Genomic DNA, 14721 nt, shown 5'->3' with positions numbered 1-14721 from the left:
GTCAGGAAGCTTCACGAAAACTTGTATTATTATTCTTAAACTTGGCTCAGAGTCTATGAACATTTTTCCTGCCTCGTTCTTTCAAAGCCTATGGACCTCACAGAGAGATTTAGAAAGTTGGACTTGCTTGACCTTCACTCCTTTTCTGTCTCTGTTTTTATCTTCACAAATGTAAGGCATAAACCAACATAATCATCCTTGGGTTAGAAGGAAGGAGATCTTGAAGGCAAAAAAAATCTGTAAAAAATTCTGTTTTGATGCTCTTTAAATTAAAAAATAAAATAAAATTTTACATGTGTTTGTGGTTCTCTGCAGTAGATAACACAGAAGTACAAAGTATTAATGAGGACTGTACCTTGTTCAGTGCAAGCTCTGTAGTCTAGTTCTACTTGATTTATGTAAGGTGGATATTTCTGAAGAAGAGAAACACAAAAGAGTCTGCAAATCCTTTGCCCTGATGGATGGTGCGTGTTTTTTGAATGACATTCTGAAGGAGCTGAGCAGCAGTAGAGAGAGGAAGTGAGAAGAGTTGGTTTGGTGTTATATTATTGCTTATGAGACTCCTGATGAATTCCTGTTGGCCTCCTGCTGGTGTGGACTCATGGCACCACACAGTTTTCACCTGAGCTGTTTGTGCAACTCCCGAGGGAGGAGAGTTACTCCTTTCTCCACCTTCCCACAACCTGGGCAAGACAAAACAATTTGACGTCTCTCTTGGTTTTCCAAGGAACAGTGACTGGTGCTTGTCTGCAGTTTTGAGATCAAACTGGGTGGAACGAACCTACTGCAAACACGAAAGCAGAACAGAAATATATTTTAGCTGCTTAAAACTTTGCTTTCTCCCTGCTTCACCTCAGGCCACCAGGTGGATTATAATATTATTATATTATATCTTCCCATAAAGTACCTTGACAGTTCACTTTGGAAACAGTCTTCTAGGAAAGGTGAGACTGCATCATGGGCTGTGTGGTGAGGTAGAACTCTGGTCAGATGAGAACTAGCCATTTAGCTCAATACATTATACACCAAATTTATAAAGCTGGCTTTGACTTTACCAGCACAACAGGAGCCTTGTCTAAGCACCTGGCCCCAGGACTGGCACTAGTTAGGAGACTGGGCTTGCTCTTCGAGTTTCACTGGGGAAAGATTTAGCATCAGGAAGTTTCCATTTGCTTGCCTGCTTGTGTAATGGATGGTACCTCTCTTTCTTTACTCTTTCAGGTTTTTCCTGGCTCACACAGCAGCATCTTGTAACATCATAACATCCTTTATTTACACCCATCTGAGGAGGAACTCAGGTTGGTTGTTTATTTATGCTGGGAAGTGGGTTAGTTTCTTTCTCCACAGCTTTCCTTCAGCACAGGGGTGAGAAGGGACTGACTTGCCTCAAAATGATGCAAATTAAATACTGGCAAAACTAAGAGGAAATCTGATTTCACTGTCAGACTACCCTAAATGAGTACTTGATCTACTGATTGGAGAAACCTTTTTCAAGAAGAAAAGTGCTTGAGTTGGTTTTGCATTTAAAGCTTAAACAGAGCTATGTTATCAGACTTCTTTCACAGCAAACCTCTCTTAAAATTTTTCTTTCTCTATTGTTTTTCACATATCTCTGCATTTCCAGACTCTGACCTCAACTGTAACTGGCATGAATATGTCCCCTTGGGAATTTTGGATGTTGCAGTACTTGCTTGATAAGCATCCTCATCTGGTGATGATACAGGTAACCTATCATAAATATAACATCTTTCTATTCTTAAACTCATACTTTATATTGAATGAGCAGTGTTCACAGATGTGTATAAGTACTAGAGAATCATGGTGAGGCTGAGGAAAGCTTCTATAAATGATTCCTTTAATGCTATGAGCATTTCTGGTTGCATTGCTTAGAAAGAAAATTTCTTCATTAAAAATGGTAGTGAACCGAGTGCTGCAGAGGTAAATGACAGGATTGGTGAAAATACACATAGCCCTGCTAAATACTTTGAGTTCATATAAACACCATTAATGTCTAAGATGGTTGACACTTCTTTTTATAACTTAAGATATTTGTCTTCCTTGGCCCACAAGGATCTCACACATTTGGTGCTTGTTCTCTGAACTTTCTGTAAAGGCATCTGGAAAAATGAATCTGCCCCTCTGAAACTTGATGGTAGGGCCAAGCTCGGTTGTCTTCCTCAACTTGAGCTTGGGCTTCACTTTGATTTCTTCCTGTGTGAGGTGGGACAGAATTGGAGTGGGTCTCTGTCATAAGCAAGGTGATGCCACCTTCCAGGGCACTTTTCTGCCTGTAGGACAGTGCTCATGTCATTTCAGGTAACCAGGGTGGGAAGGGTCTGCTGCTCAAAGCTGTTGGGTTGTTGGGCAGAGAAGTCTCTGTAACCTATTAATTATTTACCTTTTTTTCATGCCAATTGCTAGAAAGCATCTTAAACATTGTCAGTTAGGTCTCCTCCTGCTCCCATTTAATCACAGATGAGTCTCCAGTTGACTTTACTGGGGCAGAATCCAGCCCATTGTGCTTGTGGCTTTGTTTTCAACTGAGACCACTAATTCACTGCATCCAAGTCAGATAATTGATTTAATTGACAGCTTTTTCGAAGAGAAAGTTGGTCTGCACAGGCTTTTCCTTGATATTGTCTCATACGTAGTTTGTTTTGTTGTTTCTTTTTAAATCTTTGTTAGTTTTTAAGATAAGCATGGTTTGGCAAAATATACTTTGTGATCTATTAAGAACATTTTTAGCTGATTGCAACTGTTCTTGCTAACCTTAAAATCAACACAGAACTATTTGTTTGAAATGTTTAAATGAAGATTTCAAGCAACTGCAAAGTTCTTTTTTGTCCCACATAGTTGGAAAAGAATCACATACCACTAAATGAATTTACAGACCCCAATATAGTTATGAATATGTCATTATTTTCTGCACCCTGCATTGAATGCAAGGAGAACAAGGGGTCACTAGGTAGTTCATATTGCACAGCAGGACACATTCCACTGAAAAAGTCCAACCACCAAGAAAAAGGTGGTAACCAACAAAAAAGGGGGGATCTTGAGTTATTTAATTTTTCATTATGTGTTTAAGAGCCATATTTTTCCTTATGAGTCAACTGGTATGTCATGGAACCAAAATTTATACCTGAAAATGTGGACTGGAATGCTACTAATAGTGGGAAAAATGATGGAAAGATCTTCAACCTGTATTAACTTTCATGGTGCTTCTGAGCACCAGAATTGCACTGGTCTGGACAGTGAACTGTACTGGAAGGACTGAGTTTGTCAAGGTTAAAATACAATGACAAACCCAAAGACCTTGATTGTCAAAACTACCATTTTCTTAAACAGTTTAAACATTTTATCAGTTGGATTTAATATCTATGTATATGAATTGTGTCTATAATTTTACACAGTAGAGAGATCCCATGTTATTTCAATAGCGAGATAGGAAAACACTGAGAATTAAAAACATAAATTGCTATAAAATAGATGTAGAATCAGGCCTATGCTCAAAATATACTGCTGCCACAGTAAATAGCTCCAGTTGAAGAGCACTGCAGATTTACTTCCATTGTCTAAGACATAAAGCACAGCTATGGCCAAAACCAAGCAGCAGGAAAGATTCTGATGTACAGTCTGCCTTTCTTTGTGTGGTTTCATGCTTTGCTGATGCCACAGGACCTCCCAGCATGCATAAGCCAAATGATAAACTGTCTTAGGGGACTGCTCTGTATCAGTGTGTCCCCAAGATGCAGCATCAGGATATGAAAGTGGCTAGGTTTTTCTTTTTAAAATTTGTTGAAACAAATTTGCATGGAGGAGAAACTTCAGACATAATAATGTTTTACGCTCTGTTAATGTACATTGTTATTATGTTGAATAATTTTAGTCTATTTTCATCTCAAGATGTGTTTAAAAGGCTGACAGGGAGAAATCATCTTGGTAACTGGGCAAATTTCAACTTTAATTCCTTGACAACTTATAAACCTGCAGATATGTGAATTTTTTTTTTTTTTGAGTAATATTAGGAAGTGTAGACACACTTTCAATCCAGATCAAATATGGTCTTAATATACAGATTAAATAGTCAAATGTCCCCTGGCAAAATCTGATACAATACTAAGATAGATGGCCCTTGATGCCAAAAAATCAAGAAATACTTGAGGTGTGACTTATTTCAAAGGCTGACTTTCTGTGAGAAATTCCAAGCCTTGCCAGATGAATCCAAGAAGAGGACCAGAGACCTTGTGGTTGTGTAGAAGTAGGACGTGATTTTATAATTTATGGTTCTAAATGCAACTTATTTGAGATACTATCAGTGAATGCATGGTGTCACTGAAAGGGAATCTGTGTTTCTGCTTGGAACTTCTTGGCTAGCTTATCGAGTACAAAAGTCACAAAACTAGTGATCAAATCAAAGATACTGTGTATTTTTTCTGGATTTTTAAACATCTATCCTTACTCCAGATTAGCAACACCAAGTACAGTAAATTAGTCCTAGAATTTTAGGTAGGTACTGTGTTATATATGTAAACCATATGGTGTTTGTTGGGTTTTTTTTTAAATAACATAATTTTGTAACCTAGGATAGGAGTCTACAATTGTCAGTAATATCATAGAATCACAGAATGGGTTGGGTTGGAAGGAGCCTTAAAGATCATCCAGTTCCAACCTCCCCACCATGGGCAGGGACACCTTCCACTATCCCAGGTTGCTCAGAGCCCCATCCAATGAGTCCTTGAACACTTCCAGGGGTGGGACATGCACAACTTCTCTGGGCAACCTGTACCTCACCACTCTAACAGTAATTTCTTCTGTAGATCTAACCTACATTTTCCCTCTTTCAGTTTGAACCTATTACTCCTTGTCCTATAACTTTATGCTCTCGTAAACAGCCTTTTTTCATCAGTAGTATATGTCCCTAGAACTCAATGAGTGTTTCTCTAATCAAGGTAATTAACCCCCTTCTCTTACAGACTTGATCCTGAGATGAAAAGTTTCCAGCATGTTGTTGCTGTGCTGTATAAAATTTCGATTTCTAAGAAAGAAGAAGATCTTAAAATTTTATGCAGAAAACCTCTCAGTTTTCTGAGTGGATGAGTCAGTTGGTGATGGTTTTTCCTCTGCCAAATCAGTCAGTGGCTGAGGCCCCTCTTGCTGTGCAGAACCACTGGAATGGATGAGCAATATCTGATGGGCTAGAGCAGAGGTCTTTAGATGACCTGCCTGTTGACATTGGAAAGCCATTGGGTGTAATAGAAGCAGAGAGCAAACCAAAACAGATGGTATTGGTGCTGCATTAACAGCACTGGGTGTGTTCTGAGGCAGGAATGGCTTTGGACTGGATTTGGTCTGGTCCCCCCTCATGGAAATCCCCGGGATCCATGTCATTTGAGGCTGTCCACAGGGCTGATCTCCTCCAGGCCCTGTGTCCCTGGTGGAAGCTGGGGTACATTTGGTGCACATCTGGAACAATGTTCAGTTTCCTCCCAAGGAATTTAGTCCATGTAGTGAAACATGGACTGTTTGTAGTGAAACAACTCTGAGAATCAAACTAATAGCCAGACATGACTGGGGAATTTAACTCAAAACTGCATGACTGCTCTGAACCGAAACAAAAGTAGGTGTCATAGCTTCTCTCCCATGTTGAACTTTGTGCTGGTGGCCTGGTAAAGGTAAAAGAGATCTGTCTTCAGGAAGAAAAAAAAAGTTGTCTTTTTTTATTTTTTTTTAGGCAATGTTGCATAGCTAATTTGAAAACCAGCATTTTTGTTGACTCAAATGCTAGGTAGGTGAATCCTATCCAACTCTGAGCACAGGTCAGGTTTTCCAAGGTAAATCCTATGACTGACTGAGAAGCATTAAAAAAGGGAAAGAAAACTTCTACAATTAACCTTAAACGTGCATTCATGTGTAAATACAGTCATGAGACCTGTCTAAATGTGAAATCTTTATATGTGTTCAAATTTGTTTTATTTTGCTGAATGCAAATGATCATGTGTGCAAAGAATTATTTTAATAGTAACTGATATAATTTCTTTTATTTAACTTCATTTCACATTGCAATAAAGGGGGGGGGGGGTTTGTTTCTCCTGACATGGCTACAACTCAACTTTTTGGAAATGAAGTACTGTTACTTCAACAATGAGTGTTACAATTTATAAAAATATTTTAGTCTTGGAGGGGAAGAAAAATCTTTAGAGACTCACAACCTGATTCTCACACACTTTTGCACATAAAAGTGAAATTACATATATCAGTATTGGGTCCTAACCCCCCAAAAGAAGTCCAAACAGATGTATATTATTAATTTATTAGTTTTTTAAAGTCATTTTCCCAAACCTCTGCTACACTTGTAACACCGTCCCTTTCCCCACAGTATCTGCTTAAAAGAGATCAAAGGATTGTTTACAAATTCGTATTGATTATGGTGAACTGCTTTACTCAGAAAAATATTCTGAATTGTTTCAGGTTTAAATTTTAAAAAAACTGTGCCTTTTTAGCGCTCAAATGGTTTGAACACAGTTCCAAATACTGAATGCACTCCTAAGCACTGCCATGCCGTGGGAAGTTCAACTCACACAGCAGGTTAGTTTATACCCTCTTTCAAATGTCAAGCAAAGTAAAACGTGCTGTCTGTGTACCTCTGAGTGGAAACTGTCCTGCATGCTGCCAAAAGGCAATTTTTACCTAGTTCTTATATTCCACATACAAAGTATGTAGACAGTATGTGTATAGTATGAAGATGGCCAAACAGAGCTTGCTGTGCAGTTCTTAGTAGAGCATGGAAAGGAAATGAGATAAAAGTGGGAAGGGCAAGGTTTATGAAGAACCAAATGGGGAAAGTGCGGTGGGAAGAGGGATGAAAAAATGTGTAAGCTCCTATCTGCCCCAAGGAGTCCAACAGTGGGGGACCAGATGCTCTGCAGCAAGTGTTTAGGTTTAGAAAGGAGATGGCAGGGAATTGTGACTTGCTCAATGGAAATCTTGACCAAATGTCTGGTGGACTCATTTCTCTGATAGTCGTGCAGATTGCTCCTGTCTAGTTCTCCCTATGCATTCTTTCCCCTGCTTTACTAGGGCCTTGAGGAATAGAAAAGAAGATGTCATCTCAAGCTAATTCTATAAACACTGCTATCAGAAAAGGCCTTTTAAACTATCATAAAAAGACTCATTGTGCAACTGAAGTCTTGGAACAAGAGTGGGTTATAGCTCAACCATTGTTAAAGGTTAATGTTCCTATCATTGCATTCCTTTTTCTAGTTCCCATAACCAGGCTGTAATGATAGATAAATATATGAGCTATTTCTTTGTGTTGGCAAAATCACAATTCAGAAAGACATAGTTTCCTAAGTTATTTTTAAACTAATATGCTGGTTTATAGCTAGATGAACCAACCCATCTTTTTTAAGAGAAAGGAGAAAGACTTTTTATGATATGTTGCTTTTGCAGAAAGCGAGCGTTTTTGTCTATCAACACAGAGTAACAACTTTATGAAGTCAATTCATGAACTGAAAAGGAAACTAATTAAAACAATAACATTAATTTACTGTTGCCAATTGTTAACCGATCCGGTACTTTCCACAATTATTTTTGCTGTTGTAAAATAATTTTAATGTCTCTGTCATTGTTCTGTATTGTTATGTTCCTGTAAGTGCTGAATGCTGATTCCAGGGCAGAAATTTTATTTACTGTTAGCTGACTGAGCAACAAAGTCTGCACATCTCTCTTCCCAGCTCTTTCAATTTTCCTGCAAGGAGCAAAGAAATGTCCTCTGTATTTTGCTTGGTTGCTGTGCTTCTTGATTAGTGCATGAAGAGTGCTTTTTATCAGTGAGGTATTCTGATAAAATATTATAACTTCTAGGCAACTCTGCAGTTTGAGGCTTAAATGTTTTCTTATGACGGGGGAGGGGTAGAGCATCTTAGCCTAGGTTTTCTTTACAAATCAGGAGCAAGAGTATTTAGCATTCACAGTTTAATCAGATCCGGAGAAGCTTCTGAGTTTCCATAAAATTCCTCTTGCCCAACTCCACCAGTCTGCTCAACCACCTGCAGAGTCTCATGTGCTTCTGAGCTGGTAGATCTGAGTGTTGGATCTTGTGCATTGTTCACTCTGTGTTTTACAGGCAGTTTTCTGGTGAGACTTTAGCACAGCCTAGCTGTGCTGTGCTCAGCACCTGTTCATAAAGCTTGAATACCATTTTACTGCCACTGCTTACAGGTTTTCTGGTTCAGGGACAAACTGAGAAGAAGAAGCAGGCCAGCTGCAACTACCTCCTCTTTTTGAAGTCCTATCTACTGGAAATGTTTCTGAACTAAAAGTAATCCCCAATAATCCTTTTTTTTTTTTCTTTCTTTTTTTTTTTTTTTTTTTTTTCTTTTTTTTTTTTTTTTCCCCAGGAAAAGAAAACATTCTCTTAACTCTTTCCTGGCTTGTGGTGGTTTTGAAGGAAAGTGAATAATTCCCTCTTTAACAATCTGAAGGAAAATACCTGTGAAAGGTAAGTCAGATGAGACATTTTAATTGCATGTCCCAGTGAACAGAGCCACTCAAACTGGGGCTCCAGATGGTGTCTGAGTAGATGGCCCTGATTCCCTGCAGAGGTTCAATAATCAGATCCTTCTTTAGAGTGGGTATTAAATGTCCTTAAGCAAGAGATGGATGGGGAGCCCTCCTAAGGAAATTCTTATTGAAACATTCTTGTTTTTTTAACACAAGAAGAAATAATGTGGGTCCTTCTGTAATTCCTTTCTGTATATTAGTGGTATATCTGCTAACACTATTTAGTTAACTTTTTAGGTAATCTTTTTGTGAAATATTTAGACTTTTTTAAAAAAAAAAACCAACAACAAACCAAACCACCCCAAAAACCCATAAAACAACCAAAGGGAAAGGAAAATAGATATGAACCTTTCAGCAAAAAACAAATACTGCCAATGCATTTTTGTGAACAGTGAACCATTTTTCATCTTCTGAAATTGTTAACTCTGAAGTCTAACAAGCACTCAAAAAATTTTAAGCGTTAGCTCTTTGATTCCTGCTATATTGACCCTGAATGCAAAGAACCAGTAATAAACAATTTTAAACTCTGTTATCATTAAAGAAACCTCCTGCATTTCTTCTTTTGTGCAGATCTGCTGTTCACGGTGCTGTGTGTTGGTCGTTTACACAGAGGAGCACATAGTACTGTTCATAAACCTCGTGTGAATACAACTTACACTTGCCCCTTGTTAGCGCTGAAGCAGCAACTCTAATATGTTTTTCAAGTTCTACTCTTTCTCTATAGGCTGCTTTTAGTCTTCTGTGCAGCCTTTCAGTTGTGACTGACAGAAACATCAGAGAAAAGAATCTATGGCATTTGAGGAGGAGGTTATTAGAAAGAGTGTGGTGGCATAGTTTGGGCCAAATATGTTTTGATAGATACAGGAGTACACAACTATTGTTTCCATAGCTTTTGCCTCTCTTTCAGTGATTTGGTAAAGGTTTGGATTTCCTATTTTATTCCCAGCTGTGAGGTTTGCTATATTAAAATTAAACAAACATTATCTGGTAGTATTATTTTATGTGCTGATGAGACAGATATCACTACAGGATGAGACGAATGTGTTGTATCTGTACAGCAGGAGAAACACAGGGCAGGGATAGCTGCCCTTTGAAAGGGTTTCAGTGACTAGTGCTTATATGGAAAAATTATGTTAGTTCTGCTTTTCTTGACAGACACGATCTATTCAGCTCTTGGCAAAACCTAGAAACTCAGCATCACACATTATGTCTGGTTTGCCTTCACTGTGATTATAAAATTAATATGGTTTCAGGTACTAGTTTGGGTGCAATCTCTTCAAAATCTATGCAAATTTTAAACAATGAAGTAGGCCTCTGGTAAAAGACTATAAAAATACAACTAACTAAGAGCAGTTTTATTCAAGAGATTTCTTCAGAGTAAAGTAGTATACTTTTTGTTGACACAAAAAAATCTCTGTTTATTTTAATAGGGTGATATATAGTATACACTCTTTGGTTAATGACACATAACATGAAGAATTGGGAGGTTATGTTATATATAATAACCTGGTTCACTCAAGGCTGTCCCCCAATGTTTTACTAAAGACGTTTTCAAAGCCTACACAACTACCAGATTTCATGAAACTTCCTGTAAAATGTCACCCATGCTGATGCAATACAGTTTATTCCTCCAATTTTTATGGAATATAATCCTAAATACTGAGGTTCTGCAAAAATCAGCATGATTTTCCTTTTTGCAGATTTTTTATTCAGCATAGGAATTTACCTAACTGAAGCATTCTTTTTATTAGGAGCAGCAAAATTATAAAGCAGTTTTTGCTAAATTGAAAGTTAGTATGTGATTTGCTGGTTTCAGAGTTAGAGATATTATTTCGTAAATCCAGTTTTTTAGTATTGCTTTAGGTTTTTAAACTTAGTTGTGATGTTTCCATACAACAAATTAAATATTTTTCAAAGTTATAGATTTTTAACTTGGACTGGTGTTGAAATTTAAAACTTCAGTATGGAGATACAAATTTTAACTCTTATATCTTTCCCCAAAAAATTATTAACAGCATAATGAATTGTAAGAAAGGAGTGCATTTTTTTCAGTGTAGGTATTCTAATTAGAATTTTGCAAACCCCAAAACTGTTTCTGAAAACATGTTTTGCAATCCATTCCACTCCCTCTGAAAGTACAATGCTTTAAATCAAAACAGTTCAATTTATCTTAAAGAAGTAAACACTCAAAATCTTGCAACAAAGGAAATTTTGCCAGACGTTTTTAAACTACTGCATCTGATCAGACTATCACATTGAAAATATAGAACATGAATTGTAAGAGGATATGAACAAGTTTGGCTGGATTTTTTTAATACACTTGTCCCATTTCCATATGAAAAGGAAAATGTATTTTAGAGGAACTAATTGTCATTTCATAATATTAAAAAAATTATCCTTCATCTCATTTTACACTTAGGTATTACTAAGTAATACATTTTTGAAATATATATATAGTAGAAGTTCAAGGGAACTACCTCTGCCTTGGAATCAGTAGGAATATTCATTTTGATTTATCTGAATTATCTTCAGTGTTTGAGGATTTAGGATTTAAAAAAAAAAAAAAGACCCTATTATTTCCAGAAGAGGGACAGTGTTTGTTGTGATATTCTTTGATAGGAGAAATGATCTTTTATTAAATATGACATAATATGTTTACCTGTAAAGATTTAGTTCAGAGACATGAAAAAATTAGAGAGAGAAACTTTTTTTTAAAAACAGACTTTGTATAGATCAAAGCCCAGAATTTTCATTGTGAGAAACTGCAGCATTTCAAATCAGATTTATGTTTGGCACAGATAGTCTAGATGTCTTTTACATAGAAATTTCAATCCAGAGTCACTGGATAACTCCAGGTAAGCATCCAGGATGGCCACCATGCTCTTGCTGAAGTTGTTTTGCTGGTCCCTGTGTCCCACTGAAGCAAATGCCCCTCAGCACCCATCCACTCAGTGCTGAATCCTCTCTGCCTTCTGTGCATTGGAAAACGTTGAAAGTTCAATCATATTTGGGTCATTTTGACATTGGATTATCATCTGTGGCTAGAGTGGAAAAAAACATCTTGCTGTACTCGTGCAGCTCTAACTTATGGTGGAGCTTTGCAGATCTGCACGCTGATCTGTACGTGCACTCAGACTCTGTACACTCAGAAGGCTCTCAAAGATTTAATTGCCTTGCCAACATCTTGTGTTCAGTAAAATTGGTTGGCTCTTCCAAGCCTAGGAAGAGAAGGCAAGGCCAGAGTTGGTCCTTACTGGAAAGGGAGGGTGCAGCCCTGCTAAACTGGTGAAGACTTTTCCCTAGCTCTTAACTGGGACTTAAGCAGGATGCTGCAGTCCCGTTGTAAAGAATGTTGTTTTGCAACCTGATTAGGCAACTTACACAAAAACAAAACCATCCTTCTCTTTCTACCCGCCCTCTCTTATTCCAGCCCTACACTTGAACAACCTCCTGTGACAAAAAAATATTACTTAAAATGTATGACATGTTCTGAAGAGGATTGCTGGACTTAATTTCCTGTTTTTCCTTGCCTCCCTATATAACCTTCGATGTCATAGCTCAGAAGCTTTCTTTGGCAAGAGGAGAGGGTTGTGTCAAGAACAGAGGCAGCTAGTGATGTGCTTTACATATGCAAACACATACCTTGGGTAGCAGGCAAGGGAACATCGAGGAACTGCTGTGGGAAGAGAACAGGATGAACATGGCCTGTGAGAGATGACACTGTAGGATATAGTCATGCTCTTCATGGTCCATGTATTGGTAACATCATGAATATTTTTTCTTACAAGTGATTTTGTTGCACATATAAAGTTAGTTTTGTGGTAATAGACCAGGCAAAGATGGCTGGTGATGAACGTGTCTGTCTCTTACCTGTAAAGCTGACTCAAGTAATAAGAGGTGATTGTCCTGCTCTGCTCTGCACTGGTGCGGCCTCACCTTGAATATTGGGGCAGTTCTGGGCACCACAAGGTAAGAAGGACATTAAGCCATTAGAGAGTGACCAAAGGAGGGCAATGAAGATGGTGAAGGGCCTTGAGGGGAAGTCATATGAGAAGTGGCTGAGGGCACTTGGTCTGTTCAGCCTGGAGAAGAGGAGACTGAGGGGACACCTCTTTGCAGTTACAACTTCCTCAGGAGGGGCAGACACTGATCTCTTCTCTGTGGTGACCAGTGACAGACAGGACCCAAGGGAATGGCCTGAGGTTGTGTCAAGGAGGTTCAGGTTATATATTAGAAAAATGTTCTTCACCCAGAGGGTGGTTGGGCACTGGGACAGGCTCCCCAGGGCAGTGGTCAAAGCACCAAGCCTGACAGAGTTCAAGCAGGGTTTGGACAACACTCTCAGGCACATGGTGTGACTCTTGAGGATGGTCCTGTGCAAGGCTAAGAGTTGGACTTGATGATCCCTGTGAGCCCCTTCCAACTTGACATATTCTGTGATTCTATGAATTGGCTGCCTTGAAAGTGTAGTCAGTGCTCCATTATCAGTCTTTGGGTGTTTCCATTTACAGTGTAATCCTCTCAGCATCACCTTCATCCCCATATGATGTCAATAGATCTTAGATCCCGTCAAACATCGCAAGCGGCAATGACTCATGCAGAGGCAGATGTAATTAATTACAGTTGCATTTTTTATGCTAATACTGATGTTTTTTGCTCCTTACACAAAAGAAACAGGGAAGAAGGGAAAGGGACAGCATTCTCCTTTCTGGTAGCAACGTTATAAAGTGTTTGTAGCTTTCAAAATAAGTTACTGTTCTTTTCCAATTTTTTTTAAGAGGGGGGAAAAAATCCTACTGAGATGCAATCTTAAGCAAAGTACAAGAAGTTCCCAAAGGATGCTGAACATGAACAAAAACATTTCCAGCATTCTTATAATAATACTGTGTTTACTTTGTCAATTAATGATTCATTACCCAAAACAGCTTGTGCATTACAAATGGCTCTGCACTGTATTTGTGGAGCTGCAAACTGTAAAAGGCAAAGATGGCTTCACTTTTCTTGCAGCCATTTGTTTATGTGAATACCAGAAACCAGACTTTTAGAGAGAGTTAGTATATTATATGTTTGTTTACTTAGTCTTTCTTCTAGTGCCTTTGCTCTTTGATGAGGAGATCATATCCTATCTAGTTTACCACACTAAAAATGAACAGGTCTGGGTTATCTTTATTTTCCTTTACTGAGTGATAGTAGGAATGTAGGCAGGACTTACAGACTGGATGTAGAGCCTGCAGTTAGTCCCTGAAGTCTGGGAGTATCAGGTAGAGGGTGTCTAGTCCTATTTAACTCTTCAGATTTAGAGAGCCATAGCACGGCCTCTACCACTGCCACTGCTCTTGGGTCTGAGAGAGACCTGGGCCACAAATTACCTCCATTTCCCTTTCAAGAGGACATATTACCCCATTACCTCCACGGGCAGAGGAACAATGTGAGCCCATGACTACAGCGCGCCCAGAAGCGGAAGGCAGCAAAGACAAGGGGTTTCCAGGAGCCATCACAAGTTGGTCATGCAATTTCTGCAGGACAGGAAAGAGGTCAGACCAAGCATTCAGCTGGCGTAAATCAGTCCAGCTTGTCACTGGCCTTAGTGGAATTGGTTGATTTATATCAGTCGAGAATCTGACCTATCATGGATGGAGATGGAAAATGTAGCGCGGTTGGATTCAGTGGGAGTTGTGCTCCCCTGTCACGTCTATAATATAACTGAGTTCCTGCAGCTGTGGGAGCTGCATCTCAGATTTCCCCACTCTGGTGGTGTTCTTAAAATTATGGCAGAGCTTTTCAGTCACAGAACATTTTTATTTTATGTTATTGCCATTAGGCCATCTGAGCTTGGCTAAACATGTGGTTGTAACTTTATTAGACTTTTTCTAAAATTAATTTCACCCTTGATGGCTTTCGCCTTGACAAATTGCATCATAAATGGACATAGGTGAAAGCTGGAATCTTCTAAGATTAGTCTAAAATAACAGATGTAATGGTTTTATTTTACATATCATAGTTACAGAATTTGATCCAAAGCCCAACATGGAGAAACTCTGGTCTTCAAAACATGAAGATGTCTATTAAACAGACATTGCCATTGCTGGTGCCAAAAGAGTCAAGTTGTTTATTTGCAGTCTTATCTTCAGAACAGTTTGTTAGACACTCAAACACAAA

The 14721-nt window shown here is 38.5% G+C and overlaps 1 long non-coding RNA gene across 1 annotated transcript; it reads left to right on the top strand.

The window, feature by feature from the left end:
• Positions 1-1172: 1172 nt before the first annotated feature.
• On the top strand, positions 1173-8501 carry LOC126644875 (uncharacterized). The gene is made up of 3 exons (XR_007630036.1): positions 1173-1298; positions 1625-1723; positions 8400-8501. It is a non-coding gene; the product is annotated as an uncharacterized LOC126644875 (long non-coding RNA).
• The last annotated feature ends 6220 nt before the right edge of the window (positions 8502-14721 follow it).

Source organism: Myiozetetes cayanensis, unplaced genomic scaffold (genome assembly GCF_022539395.1).
Source record: "Myiozetetes cayanensis isolate MyiCay16 unplaced genomic scaffold, myiCay2020 scf3, whole genome shotgun sequence".
In the NCBI taxonomy this organism is placed as follows: domain Eukaryota; kingdom Metazoa; phylum Chordata; class Aves; order Passeriformes; family Tyrannidae; genus Myiozetetes; species Myiozetetes cayanensis.
Note: the sequence above shows the minus strand (reverse complement) of the source record. Positions and strands in the feature narration are given on the sequence as shown.